At 41.9% G+C, this 15901-nt stretch overlaps 1 protein-coding gene across 5 annotated transcripts in view; it reads right to left on the minus strand.

Moving 5' to 3' along the window:
* Positions 1-14414, minus strand: part of KANSL1 (KAT8 regulatory NSL complex subunit 1) — a 176702-nt gene extending 162288 nt beyond the window's left edge. For 3 of the 5 annotated variants that reach the window (XM_049637562.1, XM_049637563.1, XM_049637559.1), the window contains exons 1-2: positions 13569-13657; positions 12596-12734 (exon numbers count right to left, since the gene is read on the minus strand). The gene's annotated coding sequence lies outside the window, so the exon portion shown is untranslated. Of the gene's footprint in view, positions 1-12595; positions 13102-13568; positions 13658-14376 lie in introns of those variants that run through there. The other 2 variants (XM_049637560.1, XM_049637561.1) reach the window with 2 other exon arrangements.
* Positions 14415-15901: the final 1487 nt, after the last annotated feature.

The following is a 15901-nucleotide window of genomic DNA, read 5'->3' on the forward strand; positions in this document are numbered from 1 at the left end:
ATAAAACTGCAGGGAAGAACTTAACTGGCCAATAGTCATGAGAGGAGTGACCTCCTATCAGCACCAGAAAGATGGAATCCAGACCTGTTTCCTTTATCGACATTTATCCAGCCCCTTCCTCAACTCCTGGCATATTTAGGCACTCAAAATATATTTGCAGAACAAAAATGAACAGAAACATGCCATCAATATAACTCCCATGTACTCAAGAGAAGGGCGCTGGCTGCGAGCTTCAAATTGACCGAGCTGGCAAACTGCTAACAGGGGATGGGACCAGAAGACACATCAGCATGAATAACCTTCTGAGGAAAAGACATCACAGCTTCTAAAAGAGGAAATCACACCATACCAGTCTACCCAAATTCTCTGAGAAGAAAGTAAGCATGTGAATATAATTCATGTGGGCTTTTATAAAAGTCTTGACAAGATTCTAAGTAAAAGGTCATTTTTTTTAAGCCTGAGTGACTCCAAAATTGTGAATATTTACCATAGATAGGTTGTGATCTAGACAGAATATTATGGGTAAATGCTGAGGCACCTCCCCAAACGAAGAAGTATAAGCACAAGACTGATTGTAGGTAGCATTTTTGGAAATGCTATATGTGATATTTTAATGAATTATATTCAAGACATGAGGAAATTCCCCATTTTGCAGATGGAATGACGAGCTCCCTGATAGTGAAATAATACAGAGCTGTAAAAATAAGGGAACGGAGAGGCAGAAAGGAGTTTTAAGTGTATCAAATGAGAAACATTTGCAAAAAACTGGGATTTATTTTCAGCTTAGAGAATACTTTGGCAAGCCTGAAAGTTGTCCAAATATCTAAAAGATCTGTCCAGCAGAAGAGAAACTAGAGCTGCAGTTCCTGTGTCGACAAAATTGGGCCCAAAGTGGAAACTGCAGAAGGAGCACATTTCAACTCAACATAAGGTCAAGCTTTCTGACCATCAGACCTAACTAAAAAGGTGATTCTTACCCTGAATTACCTCTAAGAGCCCCGTGAGATAGAGGAAGCTAAGATACCACAGGCCAGAGAACGGCAGGTATTATTACAGCATGGACAAATGGAAAGTAAGGCACCTACAGGGAAAAAACCTAAGTTGTCCCCAAAGAATTCACGGCTTCCAGTCAAAAAAATGAATTTTTGAATAATTATAGAATGTTCCCCTAAAGATACTGTGATGTTCTGTGCAAAGGCGGAGGAAGGGATGGGGAGGGGTTGTTAAGGAAAAGACTAAAAACAGAACATATTTTCCTATCTTTCTAGCAAATAATAATTTGGCTATATCTCAAAATGTAGTTCTGACTGGTTACCATAAATCCGGAAAGGCAAAGCAATGCTAACAAGGATCCAAAGTGTAAACAGAATGACTAAGAGGCTGAAGGAGGTTTCACCAGAGATTACACCTTAAAATCAATCATCTTCAACGGAGAAACATGAAAGCCAAGGGCACTATGACCAAAATCTGAAAATGTATCAATATGGCAAATATACTAATTTATTCACCAGATCTCAGTACAATAAACTAAGCTTTTAAACTTCAAAAGGTAGTCTTTTTGTCCACAATAAATAAAAAGAAATGTGTGGAATGTGTTATCACCAAGAGGGATTTAGGGTTAAGAATACTCAAGAAGTGCATAAACTTATGTATATTAAGTCCATTCTGGGGTCCTACAGGATACAAGTGGTACCTTAAGTGAGGCCCTAAATCTCTGGGGTTAATGGCTTATAAGGTAACAATGCCTCACCTCAAAACATGTCTTGGTGACAGAATAACTGGCTAATGACCTCTGTCTAACAGACTCAGTGAGGTCTGTTGCTATAGTTCCTTTCACTCTTTTATTTATATGTGTTTTTATATTTTTCTTTATCTTTTATACATTTAGAATCCTTACATAGCTCTATATACTGAATTTTTCATTTGTCACACACTCAACATTCTAAGACATTAAAAGTTTTCAAAAACACTGTTTTATGGTTGTATAATCATCCATCCTTAAATATGCCATAATGTACCGATTAATCTCACTGCTCATTCAAGTTTATTCTCAGTCCTCCCCAGTATAAATAGTGCTACAATGAATACCTTTGTTCACAAATCTTTCTGTATATCTCTATTTTTCTCCCTCTTAAGGTAAATTCCTAGTGGAATAACTAAGTTAAAGGACACCTTTAGGTTTTTCGATACATGTTGCCAAAATACCTTCCAGAAAAATTGGGCCCAATGCACACTTCACTAGCAGTTTTGGAGACTGCCCCTTTACTACCATTGACAACATAGTTCAATTGCCAATTTGATAGGTTAAAAAAAGAACAAAACTCTATGGGGCACCTGGCTGGCTCAGTGAGTAGAGTTGTGCCTCTAGTCTTGGGGGTCATGAGTTTGAGCCCCACAGTGGGGGTAGAGTTTACTCAAAAAAAAAAAAAAAAAAAAAGTATATCATTTTAATCTGCATTCCTTTGATTACTTCAGAATAAATATGTTTCTCATATGCCTCTTGGCAGTTGTATTTCTTCCTTGTGAACTCTGACTAATTCTTTGTCAGTAAGGCTTTTCTTACTTTCCTTTGGCATAACAAACTTTGAAAACTGGTGATGCAGTCACATATCAGTGACTTCGGCTCCCCCTGCTGGCCAAAAAATTACTACATGATCAAAACCTAGATACAGGCTACAACCACAGTTGACCCTTGACCAAGAGTTTGAAGTTCAAGAATCCATTTATACATAGACTGCCTTCAATAAATATATTGGAAAAATTTTTGGAAATTTGTGACAATTTAAAAAAACTGGCAGATGAGCCACATAGTCTAGAAACATTAAAAAATAAATAAAATGTTAGGGTATATCATAAATGCATAAAATGTATATAGATACTAGTCTATTTTATCACTACCACAAAATATATATGAACTATAAAACTTAAAATTTATCAAACTTACATACACACAGACTGTACATTATCTTTTCATTTTTGATGTCTACTATTAGTAATATATGTAACACCTGCAGTATTTTGTCATATAAGACAATATTGACATAGATACTGACAGATACATGATTCATCTTATAAAGAGACAATGTAAACTGATAATACTGATACAGTAAAGTACTGTAAATGTAAATGTATTTTCTCTTATGATCTTCTTAATAACATTTTATTTTCCCTGGCTTACCTTACTCTAAGAATGCAGTACAGAATACATGTAACATAGAAAATACATGTTAATGAACTGTTCATGTTATTGGTAAGGCTCCAGTCAACAGTAGGCTATTAATAAATTGTGGGGGAGTCAAAAGTTATATGTGGATCTTTGTACAGGGTTGGCGCCCCTAACTCCTGCATTGTTCAAGAGTCAAACATATAAGCTTGTCCATATTCTGGATTGTTGCTAAAAACACAGTTTTTATGCAGTGATAAAACAGTTCTGTGTCTAAACTCAACAGAGCACTGATGAAAAAGGAGGGAGGGGACACCTGATCACTAATAAAGAATTCTAATCAGTTCACTACCAAATACACTACGTGGTTGGAATATCACAAGCCTAAATAATATTCATTTTCCTATAGTTTATTCTAATAATGTGAAAACATTCTAGTTACCAGGTGACACTGGCTTGTCGGCAAATTGATCTCTTTTTCAAAAGCAAAACTAAGAAAACAAAAACACCTATGTCCCATTCAATGGAAATTTAAAACAAAAACTTCCTTGCAATTCTTATTCCAAGTTACTCAGCTGCTTACACTCAACAAGCTGGGTCCTACATCTCCAAAGGGTAAGGCCAGGGCTGGCGAATGTATGTGACTAACTCAGCTTTTTGACTGATACCCTCCTAAAGAAGTACTTCAACAGGGCAATGTAGTCCTTAGACCATCTGTTCAACATACACTCACTCACCAAGTGCCATAAACAGCAAGCTGTGATAGTAAGAGACAAGACTCAAGCCCTACTCTCAAAGGACTTGGAAGCTAGATGGGTGTGAGAAGTAAACCTGCAATCACCGTACAACAGAAGTGCCAGCTATGTGCACACACACACCCAAAGGCAATGCCTGGGGACACAGGAAGCTGTCAGTGTCAGCTACTATGCTGTTACTGTTATTATCATCACTGTTATTAAAGAACTGGGAGAACTAAGTCTCTACAACAGGGCAGAAGTCACTTTAAACAGAAGCAACTGCTTATGTAAAGGCCCAGGGGCAAAGGTGCAGTAAGATGCACAGAAAGAACTGCAAGCAATTCAGCACCATTGAGTTCAGGGTGCTCAGAAAGGAGACAGATGATGTGGCAGGGGCCAGATCACCAGGGCCTGGATGCTTGGCAAAAGCATTTGAATTCTACCTAGATCAGGCATATGATGAGATGATGAGATCGATATTTTATAAGGATCACACTGGCGGCAACTTGGAAGACGGAAGGCAGTCAAGTAGAATGATCATAAGGTGACAGAGGTCATGCAGGCAAAGGGTGACAATGGTCTGAACTCAGGAGAGAGAAGTGGAGGAGACTAAGAAAACATTGTGAGCTAGGATCTCAAGAACATGGTGACCATTATGCCACAAGGAGGAATCCTGACTTGGGTGACTGGGTGAATGATGGTACCACTCACAGGGACACGAAAATGGGAAGAGGTTGGACCAGGGGGGAGTAGTTGATTAGGTCTTTTTTTTTTTTTTTTTCTTAAAGTAGGCTCCACGCCCAGCCAGAGCCCAATGCAGGGCTTGAACTCACAACCCTGAGATCAAGACCTGAGTTGAGATCAAGAGTCAGACCCTTAACCAGGTGAGCCACTCAGGTGCCCCTGATTAGGTCATTTGGAAGTGAACGTGGGACAGCCAAGTAGAGATGTCCAGGAGGCAGCTGCGTGTAGGGGATCAGAGATAAGAAGACCATTTAGATCTAGAAAAAACACATTTGCAAATCATCACTATATGGATGGTGAATGAGACAAAAACTGCGCTTGAAATGTCCCCGAGAAAATGCATAGGGTAAGAGGAGAGAGGGCCAAGCTAAGGCAAACAGTGATGCGAAAGAAGAAAAGAGTCCACAAAGAAAACAGAGCAGCCAGAGATGACAATGGTCCAGAAAGAGGCTGAAGTCACATCATCTGTACTTTACTCTGTGTCAAGCACCCCTCCATGTGCTTTCCATGTATTGACTCATTTCCTCCTCACAACAGTCCTCTGAGGGAGGTGCTATTATTTTTATTATTTTTCCCATTTTTCAGACGAGGTACCTGAGGCACAGAGACATTAAATAATTTTTTCAAGGTAATACAATAAGTGGAAGAGCTGAGATCTGAATCTAGGATTCTGGATCCAGAGTCCATGTCCTGTACCACTCTTCTACACTGCTTCTCAGAAATGAAGACAAGAGGCCAGGAGGGACCACCACCACCACAACCAGGGGGGACAATCCACAGCGTCAGAGCCCACAAGGAGGTCTCAGAAGATGGTCAAAAGGGAGCCTCTGAATTTGGCAACAGAGATGAACACGTAAGGGAACTCACAGGTAGAATCTAGCCAAGAACCAATGGTTATAGTGTAGGGTTTTGTATTCTTAAAAAGTAAGAGACTTGAATGTATTTATAAGCTGAAGAACAGGAGCCGACAGGGCACAGGAGGCTGAAAATTGGTTGGGGAAAGAGACAACTGACAGCCAGAGGTCCCTACAAGGAGGAAGAAAACAGCTCAAGCGGCCAGAGGGGTGGGCCTAGCATGGAAAGAGGCAAAGACAGACACAGGGACAGTGGACCCGAGAGGGCTTCTTCCCTGATAGGCTTTGTGTGCTCTCTGACCCAAGAGACAAAGTCACTGGGGGAAGGGCGATTTCCTTTATAAGCAAGGCAGCTAGCTGTCTGACTTCCAAAGAAGCCCCCACAGTAAGATGCTTCCAGAATGATAATGTTAATTAAAATGTTTTATTTGATTCTTTTAGCCCTGTTTCCACTCTCATCTGGCTGCCTCACTTATCAAATTACAATCTAGGTGGAAACATTTCACAAGATGATTTCTAAGGAAGAAAAAAATCCAGCAAAAACTTAAATCACTAGGCTGTCCAGAATAAAAAGATAATTTTTTTAAAAGATAGTATTTTTCAATCTCTTCAAGTCAAGTACCTGCATAATTTTTTGAGCTTCCAGAGTTACGATGGCTACTCTTTGTCCTCCAGAGCAAACCAGTCAACAAGGCCCAGCACTGCTCTCCTACACTCTACCTGACTTTTCTCCCCAAATCCAGCCCCTACTTCTGGTGGTCTGCCTAGGCCTCATCAGCATTCTCTGGCCTGGATGAATGGCTCTTCCTCCCATAGTCCAAACAATTACCCAACACTATGAACTCCTTCTCTTCAGGGTAGGGAGATAGGAGAAGGAATTTAGGAACCAGCCTCTGATGACAACTCACAAAGCAATTTCGTAATACGTATTTATCCAGAACAGTCCCAGAGCACCGTAAAAATCTGATAAAAGCAATGGATGCTTCCTCTCCATAAAATGCACAAAAGCAAAACCAGGCTGCCAAAAACTTGTCACTCTTCATATATTTTATCTATAGCAAAATCCTTCCAGCTATCACTAAAGATCTATTTACTTTTCCTTGGCAAATAATTTATATAAGCTTAGTTTGCCAGTATCCCAGCCTACTACAGAAAGAAAGCATTAAAATAGCGGGGAGAGCTGCCGGAGGCTAGAACAAGAACAAGGACAATAACTGCCTGACACTAAGGTAGGAGGTCATGAAAGTAGATGACAATAGACAAAAGAATATAGAAAATAACCCAAGAGCGGGATGCCCCGCTGGCTCAGCCAGAAGAGCATGCAACTCCTGATCTCAGGGTCATGAGTTCAAACCCCACGTTGGGTGTAGAGATTACTTAAAATAAAAAAATAAAATTTGAAAAAGAATAACCCCCCCCCCAAAAAAAAAGAAAGAAAAAGAATAACCCCAGAGTATGTAATACATACACACTAGTCCACTCATACAGTATATTTTTTTGGTCTCTAAAGGCACATTATATTTTAACCCAGTACAGTAACTGCTAGGCATAGTGAGGATGTTTCATAATTCTGGATTATTAAAAGATATAATTTTGTTCAAGGTGCTTCCTTTAAGGAGGCAGAGAAGCATGTAACACCTTTAGAAAAATTTTCACCTCAATGTTAACTTTTTAAGTCTTAGCACTAGACATTTCAGGAGAAGGAAATCATTAAACAAAGGTGCATACAGGCCAGTGGTGAAAAGTAAGGTTTAAAAACAAAACAGGTTGGCAGCAGCTAGATCATCAGAGGTCTATATCCTACGTTAAAAAGTTTGAACTTTACCCTAATGGCAAATAGGAGAGGAATGGAAGCAGAGGACTAACCAAATCAGTCAAGCCACAGGAGGAACTTGCTCAAGGTCTTGCTATTTCTGGGGGGACCCATTCTGTCTACCCAAAAATGACAGTTTGAAGCCAAATGTTAGAGGATAACCACGCCAGCTTCTTCAAATATGGCATCTGATTGCATAGAAAACACACAGTGAGGAGGCTGTTAATTCCACATTACTGGGTATCCTTAGCTCCCAAACACCTAGAGACAGACACATGGGCCTAAGGAAATCCCAAATATCAATTTCCACAAAGGATGAGACATGGAGAGCAAGACTGTAGTCTTGACCTTAATTTTGCAAATCAGAATTTTATTCAGTTTAAAAAAAAATAATCTAACCTTGTAAAATTTTGATTTTATATAAACCTAAAGTTTCAATGGTAACAAAAATCTATACATAACAAAGATAAATCCATGAGAAGCCTAAGGAAATAATCTACTTCTTTAAATCATGTTCCCAATTTGCACCAAAATTTTCATTTCCCATGTATAGATAGGTGTTGAGGGTCTGAGGGTCTGTCACCCATGATGAGGGACGAAAGTCTGTGGGGCTGACAAGGCTACTGGATGTTGTTATGGGTTGAACTGTGTGCCCCCAAAAGAGATTTTGGACTCCTGATGCCCACTACAGCAAAACTGGAGATAGGGTCTTTACAGAAGTGATCAAGTTAAAATGAGGCCATTGGAGTGGGCCTTAATCCAGTATGATTGTTATCCTTTTTAAAAGGAGAAATTTTAAACACAAAGACATGCACACAGGGAGAACTCTGTATAAAGACTGAAGTCATGTGGCCACAAGCCAAGGAACTACCAGAAGCTAGAAGAGGCCTGAACAGATCCTGCCCTAGTACCTTCAGAGGGAGCACGTACATCCCTGCCCTCAGACTTCTAGCCTCCAGAACTGAGACACAATACATTTCTGTTGTTTAAGCCACTTAATTTGTGGCACTTTGTTATGGCAGCCCTAGCAAACAGATGTCATAAAGAAAATTAGCAGCTCATGTTTAGTGAGCACACACCAAGTGTTTTTCTAAGAATTTTGCAACAGCAAACTCTTAGTTCTTCTGAAGTCCACCCTGGAATCTAGATACTGTAATTATACCCTTTATACAGATGAGGACACCAAGGCTCTAAGAGGTAAAGGAACTTGCCCAACATCAGCGAGAGCCCCCACTCTTACCACCAGGCTATAAGGAACTATTATTAATAATAATTATTGTAATAACAGTAGTAGTTCACTAAGTCAGATACCATGGCCTTTATAGCTATGATATACACAGCAATGTTAATATTATTTCCAATACAAAGAAAGACTCTGAATCTCAGAGAGGTTAAGAAATTGCCTAAGATCACACAGCCAGGAACATGATAGTGTATCTAACTACCAACATGAAGGACTAAACAAAGAAAATCTTTTTACTAAAACTTTAAGAGCAAGTAAAACGTGTAAAGGCCTGACCTTCCAATTCAATACTAGAAATATACATCTATAAGCTGAAAATTCTTCAAGATCTCAGGAGAATATGTGTCCTAGATGACAGTACCCTTTGTGTATATATATCCCTTCAGCCACTGTTCAAAGGCCATCTGCTCTCTCAGCTGTGGCCCTGGCTGTTTCTCTGACTTCCAGACACAGGACGAGAAGAGATGTAAAACTGAGATACTGTTTTTGAAGGATTTTGTAAATTTTGCATTAAATTTTTTATTTTGATACAAACATCAGAAAGTATAAAAAATATAGTACAGTAAGAAGTCTCCTTCTCACCCTGTGCTCTACCTGCCCAGTTTCTAGACTTAACAGGTAACCAAAGTCACCATTTTGTTTATTCTTCTAAAGTTTTTTTAAGGGCTTACACACCGAGACAATACAAATTTTCTTTTCTCCTTTTTTCTCCTCCAAAACACATAAAGGGTAATATAGCACACATGCTATTCTGCCTCTTGCTTTGATCACTTAACTATGTATCTTGGAGACCATTCCATATCATATTGAATTATATTTTAGTTCTGCCCTTTGGTCAAGAATACTTTAATGTTTATTTATGTTTGAGACAGAGAGAGACAGAGCATGAGCAGGGAAGGGGCAGAGAGAGAGGGAGACACAGAATGTGAAGCAGGCTCCAGGCTCTGAGCTGTCAACACAGAGCCCGATGTGGGGCTGGAACTCACGGAGTGTGAGATCATGACCTGAGCTGAAGTCAGATGCTTAACCGACTGAGCCATCCAGGCGCCCCTGGTCAAGAATACTTTTTACTTGCTTCCATCATAGTTCAATCACAATTCAAACACAAGGCAACCAGCAGTCCGTAAAGCAACCTGAGGCAAGTGATGGTGGTGTCATAGCACATGCCAGGGCCCATACAGCTCTTCTCCCAGCCCCTCATCTTTTCTTTGCTCTTTTCTCCAACTTGCCCATTTCTCCTCCCCCTCCTCTCCATTCCTTTCCCATCTCACCCATGTCCCAACCCTGACCACTGGACCTAGGAACATCAAACATCATCCATAGTGCTTAGTCATGGCTAGCAGTGAAAAAGCTGTAGATCCCTGATATATACAAAGGGGTACATAATCTCCATGGGAATTTTTTTTTTTTTAACATTTATTTATCTTAGAGAGAGAGAGAGAGAGAGAGAGCGCGCGCGCAAGTGGGGGAGGGGCAGGGAGAGAGACACACACACACACAGAATCCGAAGCAGGCTCCAGGCTCTGAGGTGTCAGCACAGAGCCCGACATAGGGCTCAAACCCTCAAGCCATGAGATCATGACCTGAGCCGAAGTCAGACGCCCAAGTGACTGAGCCAACCAGGCACCCCATTTTTTGTGTGAGTTTATTTAAGTTTATTTATTTTGAGAAACAGAGAGCATGTGCACAAGCTGGAGAGGGGCAGAGAGGGAGAAAAAGAGAGAGAGAGAGAATCCCAAGCAGGCACCCAGCTATCAGCACAGAGCCTGAGTCGGGACTTGCTCCCACAAACAGTGAGATCATGACGTGAGCCGAAAAAAAGAGCTGGCCACCCAATCAACTGAGCCACCCAGGCACCACTCCATAGTAATTTCTAATTAACAACAGTGCCTTAACCGCCTTGAGGAGTTTTTGTTTGGCATTCTTTTCCTTTTGTTATCTTTCCTTTGGTACTTTGGTTTGTGAAAAGGGTGCATATTGGCGCTATTTTCTAAATGCATGGAAACAAGCACATACTCAGGTCTAACATGTAAGTAATGCCTGATATAACTGGAGTTCATTCTGAAATATGACAATCAGAAACAAAATACATGAGCTATAAGAAACAAACATTTTGTTTCCAAAGTATACATTTTAATTAGCCGACCATTTTTTTTTTTTTTTTTTACTTAAAAATAAGCAGCTGTAATCTGAAAATATATCTCAGAAACATTTTAAGGACATTCACAACAAAAGAGAGAGTTCTCTCTCCCTTTTTTATTTTCTATCCTTCAAATTCAATGTCATCCTCTTCTTCCCAAAAGCTGCCCTTTTTTTCCTGCCCAGATCAAACACTATAGCTTTCAAGATGGTTTGTTTTTGTTTTGTTTTAAGTAATAAAAGGAATAGGAGAATGTTAGCAAACAAATTTGTTTAGACTCAAAAGAGGTCTTCCAGTGATCAAAGAACTGGTGAGGGACATAAGATTAAGGCAGCCACACAGTAGGTAACAGGTGGTAACTCACACAGTATGGAACGCTCACTTCCATTCTGTTTGCCTGCCAAGCCAGAGGCCTTTCGTACAACTTCAGAGGTTGCTGTGGGACTATATTGTAACCCACCAGGTTCAGCGATTTAGAGTTAACATTTTAAACATCATATACATCTTCAAAACCAGGCCTCTAAGTACCTAATAGCTTAGTTAAAACTAAGGTGACTGTAAAATAAAATCTGATATATTGGGTCTCAATTTCCTTAGGTTTCTAGAGAACTGGTACCCATTCATAGCCCCTTGCCTACTTCCTGAAGATAATAGGGGCCACCAGGTCCTGGCACTAAACACTCGGTGCCAAAGAAAAATACTCTTGTACAAGGTCCTCTAATTCTCATGGGTTCAGGACTGCTGGCTGGATTCCCCATGCAACCCCTCCAACTCTACAAAGAGAATGGCTGGCAACAGTGTCACTTTGGCTTCCTTTATACTAATATAAGCACTCATTATCCAACAATAGCAGCTGGAACATAAATGAAGATGAGAATTCAGTCTACATTGACCTAAAGATTTCCCTCAGTCTAAATATTTAGTTACACAGACCGCATTATTCTCTGATTTGTCCACTGCATTAACTTGGAATTCCACAGGGGAGACCACCACACAATAGCCTCAACTACTCAACTAGGATCTAGCTCCAAAGGAAGGCAACCTGTGCCACCTGGTAAAGCTGGCAGAGGGTATCCATCATTCCTTACCTTTCTCTCTCCATCATTCCTCCCATTTTCCTCCCTACATATGTCTTAAGCTTTACCCTCTGTTTAGTCCTAACGCAAAGTCCTTTGACCACCTACGTACAAGAGATAGAAGGAACCAAGAGACTGGAGGACCATGATTATCAATGAGGGCTTTTTCATCTCAAGATCATCTAGCCACACCGCCCAAGAAACTTATCTTGTGAGATGAAACTCGACACAAAGTGCTACCCGTTTGAGAAAAATAGTGTAAATTCAAATGCACAGGACCAGGGGGCAGTAGGAGAACCCTCCAACAGAGTACGGGTAAACCAACAGGTCTTAGAAGGTTCTCATCTACTTACTATATGAAGTTTCAGAGTAAACAAATGGTTAATGACACATCTTTTGTAACACATGAATCAGCTACAGATTTGCAACAGTGGGACACACCCTAGTACCTATGACTCTAAAGTACCTGTTTGAAAGTAGACCTGGGTGTTTGACTGTCAATCCATCCTATGAGATTGGAACAGAATTTTTACAACTGTGTGTCGGTTGTCATGATTTAAAGTTAAAAAGTAAACACATCATTATAATGGAAGTTAATCTGAGAACTTCCCTAATACTTTAACACCAATAATCAAGAACAGTAAGTAGCCAAAGTAAGGAGTAACTAATCAGTCCTGGAAGCACACACAATAGGAGTTCTGGAAGCGAAAGGAGTGTCAGACAAGAGGGCTGAAGAACTGCAAATTCAAGGATTTTAGAATATTCTCAATTCTAAAGAAAAAAAAATAAAATGAGAACTTTAATTTTAAAAACAACACATCTTACCTTGAGAGGCATCCAAAGAGCAGTCATAGTGTCAGAAGAGTTCAGACAATACTCAGAAATGAGCAAGAAGGGAATCTCTGTAGTCCCTCAGCCACCAAGTATGAGCAGGTAGGAAAATTTTTTGCTTCAAGAAGGTAATCTGAAAGAGAGGACTTTCAGTGAGACTAAAAACTAATCAAGAAGAAGCCAACAGTTTAAGCTATCTGGACAGAAATTCAAAGTACTATTTGCCTCACCATCCTAAAAAGATGTACAAAACACAGTCCGCTTAGAAAAGGGCAAATGTGTGTATGTATATCTCCATCTATATGCAGAAATGTATTTTACATAAAATGTGGATTAAATGTGTAACACTTTAGATAACATAAAATTGCTTATCAAATAAATAATCGGAAAACCAAAAACCCAGATGAAAAAATGATTATCCAGGGTACTTCAAAAACACTATTGAAAAGTGATTTGTTAACGGACCATCTAAAAAGACCCTTGCCACATTTAATTTTATTCAATAAATTAAAACCTCTCTGATCATCCTGATGGTCCTAAATTTTATGAAATTTAAGTTTCAGAGCCCATTCTACATGAAAAATCTATTCTTGACTTAAGTGCTCCAAGCAAATAAAAGGCCCTTCTTTCCTAGGGATCTTTAAAAGCAGACCAAACAACTTAATTTTGAGGATGGGGAGCAGGCAAGTTTATGTGGAGGAAGGAAGATCGATTAAATGACCTCTTGTCGGATCCTTGTTCAAGTCCTAGGCCTGGATGAAAATTCCAGCTTAACCAGTTACTGTTTCGCTTAAAATGGAGGCTTTCCTGAGCAGGGACAAAAAAAAAAAAAAAAAAAAAAAAACCAAAAAAAAAAAAACAAAAACAAAAACAAAAAAACCCCAGCACCCCCACCCCGCAAAAATAAATTTTGAAAAATCAAAGGCTACAGTACCCTGATTTCTTAAGAAAAATTAAAAATAAAAACCTCTGGAGTAGATTTGTTCTTGCTATGCGCTTGTCACTTCTGCTTCGAAGACTTGGCATCACTTTCCTCACCGCTCATCGGATTTGGGGGGAGGGCGGAGTCGGGGCGGGGGGGGGGGGGAGTTTGACTCTTGACCCAAGTCTCAGGAGGGTTTAATAGCCCCTCCAAGATCCTCACCGCAAAAGCCAAGGGGAGAAGAGAAAGGGGAGAGCCCGAGTTCCCACCCCTCCCCCCACCTTGGACCCTAGTCCCAAACCTAGCCCCCCCACCTTCCCGCTGAGGGGCGACTCCTTCGGCCCCATCCCCATTGTTAGGGTGGGGGCGAGTGGGGGAGTGGGCTCAGGGCAGGGGCGCCGGCGGCCGTTGCCCCGGCTTGCTTCAGGAGGGGCGGCCCGCGGGATGCAGCTTCCCTTCCTCTCCGCGTCGGTCCGTCCCACCTCGGCTCGGCCTGGCGCCCCGGGCTCTGCTCGGCGCCCCCGGCCCCGGGCCCGGTCCCGGTCCGCCTCCGGGCAGCCAGGGCCCCCCGGCCCCTCGGCCCGCAGCCGGCGGCCCAGGCCTGCGGGTGGGCGCGGGGCGGGGGTCCCGGTGCCCCACACACGCGTCTCCGCTCCCCCAGCCCAGCCGCTTCCAGGGCCCTCGGCGGCGCCCGTTCCCCGGGCCCTTCGGCCCCCTACCTCCCGGCCGGGCCTCCCCCTCAAACTCCCGCAGTCGGGGCCGCCTCCCCTTCCCCACCATCACCCCTACCGACTCGTGCCCCCACCCCCCCGGGCACCAGTGCCAACGGCGACTCCCCCGGCCCCGGACCTACCTGCACGGCTCAACCAAGCCTAGAAGTGGGGGCGGGGAAACCTTCCGCCCTCCTCTGTCTCCCATTGGCCCTTCCGGGGCACATCGCGAGCGCCATTGGCTGATGGGGGATGTCCGTCAGAGCGCTGGGGCGGGACAGAGTGGGGAGAGGGATGCTGGTGCCTCGGCGTCTCCGTCTCTGTGTATCTCGCTGTCTCTGTCTCTGTCTCTGTCTGGGCTCTTGGAAACGAGAGACATTTGGACAAGAGGACTGGAAGGGGGCCCGAGGCGGGAGGAATAGAAATAGGAGCCCTGTCAGAGCTTCCCACCAGTCTGCCACTCCAAACCCCTACCTAAGTGCCCTGTAGATCCTCTTCTCCATCACCCCCAACCCCGGCCCCTCACCCCTGTAGGTTCTTCATCCAGGAAGCGACGCGATGAAAACTCGAGGCCGGAAGGCCACAGGGGGAGATTTTATACATATACATAAAAAATACACGTACCAATACTTATATATAAAGTCAACCACATATATGGTCACGAGGGCCTGGAGAGGAAAGGGCACTCATCTTGCAAACAGGGAAGGACTTGAGATAAAGCCAAAAATAAGAAGGAATCAAAAATCACTCTAGGAGCTAGGAACAGTGGTTTCCTCCTGGGAGGGGAACTGAGTGCCTAGGAGACCAGGTGGGAGGAAGACTTAACGTTTCACTGCATATCCTTTTGTTATCTTCTGATTTTTGTGCCATTCACAAAGGTTCCAGGGTTTGTTTGGTTTTTTTTTTTTTAATCTATTGATTCATACCTTTAAATAATTCTAAGGCCGCAAAGCCAGGAGGACAGACAAGATGGTCGTCCAGGCAAATATGTTCCTTCCAGATATCCGTGATAAAAGCAAGTGGAGATGTCCCAGAGGCAGGTGGGGTTATGGAACTGGGAGAGGGTGGACAATCTGGACCAGGGGACATTTCCAGTTCTCCACCAAAATATGGTGATCAATGACATGCTAAAGGATAAACTCCCCACAGAAGCTTAAAAAGACACCCGCAGTTAAAGTCAGGAAGATGAGAAGAAACAGGTGATCAGCGAGGTAAGAAAAACAATACATGTTGAAAATTAAGGGAGGGAGGATCTCTGGAAAAATAGAATAATAGAAACCGTGAGAGCCTCACCAGGCTTGAGGGTCACTTCAGGGACCCTCTTCAGGGTCATTCAAGAAGAAGGAAAGCCAAGAGAACACCTGGAAAGCAGAGTTCTTAACTTTTTCAAACGGCGGAAGCTTTTGGCAGCCTGGTGAAACATATGGACCCTTCTCAAAATATTTTGAATGCATAAGAAACATACCTACAAATTCAAAGGGAGCCAATTATATTAAAACAAAATATTTTTAGAAGTGTGATATAGTAATATATATGCTTTATATTAACGTATTAAATAACAAGATCTAATGGCAGGCCTAATCACCACCATAATTTTGAGGCAGTAGATGAGCGTAAATCATATTTCAAGATATTTGCGACAACTGTCATAAAATAGGAAAACAGCTA

The sequence above is a fragment of the Panthera uncia genome, chromosome E1, assembly GCF_023721935.1.
Source record: "Panthera uncia isolate 11264 chromosome E1, Puncia_PCG_1.0, whole genome shotgun sequence".
In the NCBI taxonomy this organism is placed as follows: Eukaryota; Metazoa; Chordata; class Mammalia; order Carnivora; family Felidae; genus Panthera; species Panthera uncia.